The following is a 6,025-nucleotide window of genomic DNA, read 5'->3' as shown; positions in this document are numbered from 1 at the left end:
CAACATCTCCCCAAGAGGAGAAGGGACTAGGATTTCCACCAAGAGGAATTTCTTGGTTGGTGTGCTCCATCTTTTCAACCTGAAGATCAACGTAGGAATTAAAGGGTGATTGTTCTGTTTAAAATAAATTTTAACGACGCTTTTAGACACAACTTGCTTTTTCAGTTTTAAAGAGTCGAGAAAAAGCTAAAGATGACTCTAGTCTCCTTCGATATTTTAACGAGCCCGAAATGACAAATGCTCGGATGGACTTTTTCTGTTATAGAGTCTGAAAAAGGTCAAAAGAAACTGCTCTGGAGTTCTAGGCAGAGGGTGTGCCAAACTTTTCGCAAAACCGCAGAATAATTTTTAGGGTACGGGCGGTCGATCTTCGTGAATGCTGTGTTCACTGCATTGCGATCAGTAGGGCGGCCGACACGGCTTCCTAAGGATAAAAGATATATGCCTATAGGGGTCTCTCAATATATACGCGACGGTACGTGGGAGCACAATCCATACTAGCGCTATCGTCCCTCAGGAGGAATCACCCACCTTCCACGAGATCGACAGTCACTAGGCTTAACGACGCTGGAACACGTCTCTAGCCTAGACCTCTATGTTGTGCGTTATGTTACAAAGCGTTGTTAGGTTCATTCAGTTTATTTTAGGTTGATCTTTTTAAAGTTTGCCTTTCAAGCTTCACCACGAGATGTATGATACAACTTCCTAAATGCAGTCTAAAGATGATAAGCAAGCTTTATTATCTTTTCAACTTTGAAAATCCTAGCTACTAAGGGAAAAGAAAAACACTATCTTTTCTCAAAGAGCAATCAGCACACTCTAATGCACTTTCCCTAAATCCAACATGCAAACTATCAAATGCAAAATGCACAATGCAGATGTTTGTTTTCCACTTTCTTAGTATAAATGCCTACAACGAAAGCTTTTTGCACAACTTTGAATTTGCTTTTAAAATGATCAATACAAACAAGTTCACTTTTTTTGAAATCAGAGAAGGTAGAAGAGATTACACTACTTAACGATTTTCGAAATAAAGACTTGTTTTGACACTTCAAAAGAGACAAATTCAAACCAATAAGCAAAAGTAAATCTATAATCAATCTGAAAACAGCCAATGAACTCTCTTCTAAGATCACAATCAATCAGATCTGAATCAAAGGCTACAGGATGACTACTTTACTCATGCAAAGGAAAACTGTAAATGATGCCACAAACACATAAAAACATTCACAGTCTTTTTGTACAAAAGGAGGCAGAATCTAAGCAAAGAAAAGGATTTATCAGACTGGTACCTATGGTGGTTAAACGCTGCAAAAACAGAGATCAAAACAAGGCAACAGACAGTAGAGAACCCCAGCTGCACAAGGCTAAACTGGTTCAGCGCATGTCCAACACTGTGGAGTTGACATTCAGCGTAGGTAGCCTTCACGGGACCTGCGTTGAAATGCAGACTGCCTTCACAGTGCCTGCGATGAAGGAGAAACTCTCGTTTCCCTTGGGTTCTGGGTCACAAAATGCTCAAAAATCAACTGTTTCAGGCCAAATCAGAAACACAAGCAAGGTATAAACAGAGGGATGTTTTGATAGGGTACTAAAGACTATCACAAGGATCATCAAATCCTTTGTGGATCCATTGTTCAGATCATAGGCAAGTCCAGCAACTGGATTAAAGCAGCAACTTTCTACTTTGCATCCGGGAAAGATGCAGTTCGATTGTTGCTGTCAAGTCTATGAAGTAAACAAATGACTGAAACACAAAAGAAATGAATAAACAAATTCTCCCCAGCGGAGTCGCCAATTTGTTGTCGGGAAAAATGCCTATGCAGGACGATCCTATCCACCTAAGGTGTGACAGTGCCTTAGCAACAAACGAATACAGCTACACTGGTTTCTTCCTTTATGAAATGTGAAAGAGGGCAGATCGATAGACTTACCATTGTCTTCCGTTTGTCCCTCGATCTAGATCCTCTCCTCTTTGGGTGTTCACAGCTACTTTCCTCCTCGCTTAGTCAAGAGAACAGCTACTTGATTCCCACGAGATCACAAGAGAACAGCTACATGTGACAAGAGAACAGCTACTTGCGACAAGAGAAGTACACAACACAAAGGCAAATATTCATATTCATAAATGATTCAGGATTAGAATTAAATCAAATATACTAATGCAATCATACAAATACACCAGTATATAGGAGAAAACCAAGATATCTTTATTGATTGATAACAAGGTTCAGGAAGAGATACAACCCAGAGGGCTCCAATCCAGCATCTCCTTCCCAGCAGAATGGAATTCCTTCTTCAGCTCCCTTCAAAGCATTAAGCACCCAATGTTTCCAGTCCCAAACCAACAGCAATTCTTTGCAATAACAAAATTCCAGCCTCCAGATCTCATGGAGGAGAGATCTATATATAGTTATTTTGGAGAGAGGATGAGTCAACTTGAGATCTGACTAGTGTCCTCTCCCTCTCTCAGTTCTTGAGTCCACTTGGAGGTTCTTGCTTCCACTTGGAGATTTGGAACCTCTTACTCATCACCAGTCGAATTCCCTGAGGCAAGTGTCATTTTGGAAGCTTCCTGGGCTCTGACACCTTGAGGAATGAGTCTGCCACATGTCCAAACTCGCTCAGCGCAGGTAGCTAGTGTTGGAGTTGACATTCAACGCAGGTAGCCAGTGTAGCAGTTGACTTTCAGCGCAGATGCTCAGTGGAGCAGTTGACATGATCCTAAATTGACTTGTTTTTGAGTGATTTCAGGTGGAGAACTTCTGTGAATTGTTGTGGTTTGTTTGCCTTGTTCCTCTAGGGGTAGGAACAACATGTTTAGGGACTTTGGATCCCTTAGATTATGGACATTTCATGCTCCATGCTGTAAGGCACAAAAATGTTTATAACATAGAAGGAGGCGACAGCAGTGCGTGATGGAGAAAATATTAGCTTGCATTCCTCCGTGTCAGACATCGGGCATTAGATCTCCCCACACAATTAGTTCTGGGCCGTCCAAAACTTCTACAGGAAGTTTCCTGTAGAAATACAGAACTTCCTGTAGAAAGTCCTGTAGCTTCCTGTAGAAGGCTAAAATGTGATCAAATCGTACCCAGACCTTGGAGAAGATGAGTGTTTCCGAAGGGGGTGCTGGTGAGGTCACCTGGTAGCATAGTAGGGACCCTTGTCTTTGAGTTGAGGGGCCTCTTTTCCTTCATAGAATACTTGCAACCTGCATGCATTGCCACATTGTGAACTTGATCTCCCTGTTTTTTTTTTTTGTTTGTTTTTCTTCTTTCTTTTATTTTTTGAAAGACAGCAGGGGCACCTCCATGAGGTTTTCACCCTTACCATCTGCCTTGAGCGCCTCTAAGAGGTTTTCACTCAAGGGTCTTTTTTCAAACATTTTCAGAAAGACAGTAGGGACGCCTCAATGAGGTTTTCACCCCTACCATCTGCCTTGGGAGCCTCAGAAAGGTTTTCACCCAAGGATCTTTATTTTTTTTTTATTTTTTTTTTTTTTTTAAGATCTTCAGGGTATGCCCAAAAAAGAGGCAGAACCCTGATCTATGACCAACACTGATTTTTCCACAGTTTTGATGAATTCTTGTCTTGAGAGAGGTTTCCTGTAGATCTTTAGTCGATGCCCATTGACAAGCATAGGGATGGCCTCCTCATCAATGGTCCGAATAAGAACAGATCCATTGTCATTACATTTTTCCACTGCATATGGTCCCAGCCATCTGGTTCTCAGCTTCCCCTTGAAATCCTTATGCCTGGAATCATACAACAGCGCCCAATCTCCCAGCTGAAATTGCTTGTCATTGAGGTGTTGGTCATGCCACACCTTCCTCTGAAGTTGAACCACTATTGAGTGGAGAAGGGCCTGCATTCGGTGCTTGTCCAATCCATTCATTTGCAATAACCTTTCTTGTTGGGCATGGCTGAGATCCAGGTCCAGCTGAGCTGCCATCCTCAAGGTGTTGTATTGAAACTCAATTGACAGCAAAGCTTTCTTCCCATAGACCAGCTCATAAGGTGTGAAGTCGGTTGTGGTCTTCCAAGTGGTGTTGTAAGCCCATGTGGCCTCAACCAGGTGATCTGCCCAATCTTTCCTGCTGCTGCTCACCACCTTAGTCAAGATCCCTTCCAATGCTCTATTGGTGACTTCCACTTGCCCATTTGCTTGAGGATGATAGGGGGTGGAAGTCCTATGCTTGATTTTGTGATGAGCGAGTAGGTCTTCAATTAAGTTGGAGGTGAACTGGCTTCCTTGATCGATGACTAACTCTCTTGGGTAGCCAAATTTGTAGAAGATGTTTTCTCTTAAGAACTCGGCCACCTTTTCATCTGTCGCTGCTTTGATTTCCTTGGTTTCTGCCCACTTTGTCAGGTAGTCTATGCACACAATGATGTAAGACCTTTTCCTCGAAGGAGGATTGATCGGACCCACAAAATCCATACCCCACTTCTCAAATGGCTCAAGAGTCACTTGAGGTTGGAGAGGCATTTCGTCCCTTGGAGTCGGTTTCTCCATCCTTTGGCATCGGTCACATTGGCTGATATACCTTCTGACATCTTGATGAAGCGTGGGCCAATAGTAGCCTGCCTGCAGGATTTTGAAGGCAGACCTTTTGGCTGCAAAATGTCCTCCACAAGGCCCGTCATGACAGGTTAGGAGGATATCAAAGACTTCCTCCTCCCTTGCACAATGCCTTAAGATCTAATCAGGGCCAAGCTTGAACAGGTTTCCCCCGATCCAAGTGAATGAGGCACTCTTCCGTATGATCCTGCTCTTCTCTCTTGAGGATAGGTGTGGAGGAAACTGTGCTGAGATAACGTAGTTTGATATATCAGCAAACCATGGAGAGAGTATTGAGATAGCAAACAGATGTTCATCGGGCATCTGGTCATCCACTGTTCCATCCTCTCCTGCCGGTAAATCCAATCTAGACAAAAAGTCAGCAACAACATTTTCTTTACCTGGTTTGTCAACGATAGTCAAATCAAACTGCTGCAACAAGAGTAACCATCTAATAATACGAGCATTCACATCTGGTTTATTCATTAAATATCTAATTGCAACATGATCAGTATGTACAAATGTTTGATATCCAGTGATATAATGTCGAAATTTGTTCAGTGCATGGACCACGGCCAAGAATTCTTTCTCAGTTACAGTGTAATTCAGTTCTTAATTCTTTAAGGATCCTGAAATGGTAGCCATAAAAAACACTACATCTACCCTCACATGAGATATATTTGATGATTTGGTAGCCCACCTCACTCAATGGGTATGGCAGACTGTCCCTTCTTACTCCATTTTTATCCTCTGTGGGTTCTTCACCTTCTAAAAATAATTTCCTTTTTGCCACCTAACTGCATCCTTTGTCTTCTTTTCTCCACGGAATTCCTAGGGGAAGTGTGGTGACCCTACTGATGAGATCTAGGGTGAGATCTATAGTGAGGCCTCTAACTAAAATAGTGGAATGGAATTTTTTGTGTGGAGTGAGGGAGTGAGAAAATTCTTGAGCCACCTCATCATCATACCCGGTGAATCTTTCGAAAAACCCATTAGTTGTGTCTTATAAGGATTTCAAGCACCTGGGGGTACTGTTATATCCTCATAGTGTTTATGGGCTCTCTCCTATTAAACCCCCTCATCGTCTTGGTGTGAATCTTGAAAAAAAAATGAGAGGGTTGACACAATTGTTTTTTAAATGCAGGAGCAAAACAAAGTTGACTATGTATGGAATTTACCTCTCACAGTTGCTAAATTCACTAGATTTTAGAGTATTTCTAGTTCATTTGATTGTACATTGGGATGGAATTTTAGAGCCTACCTCTTTAGAATGGTGGCAGTGGACAATTCCCATGATATCCCTTCTTGAACTCTTCTCTGCCTATCCTATATACTGCCTCTCTGTATCCTATAGACTGTATCCTATAGGAATTCTTGTGCATGCTCCTGTAGGAATTCTTCTGCAGAACGATCGATCCTTAACTTCGTTGGGTGGCTAGAGTTATGAGAGTGACTTGAGTG

Source organism: Pinus tabuliformis, chromosome 1_1 (assembly GCF_031772625.1).
Source record: "Pinus tabuliformis cultivar Carrire ecotype Pingquan chromosome 1_1, CPIR1, whole genome shotgun sequence".
Classification (NCBI taxonomy): domain Eukaryota; kingdom Viridiplantae; phylum Streptophyta; class Pinopsida; order Pinales; family Pinaceae; genus Pinus; species Pinus tabuliformis.
The sequence above is the reverse complement of the archived record's forward strand: the minus strand, read 5'-3'. Positions refer to the sequence as shown.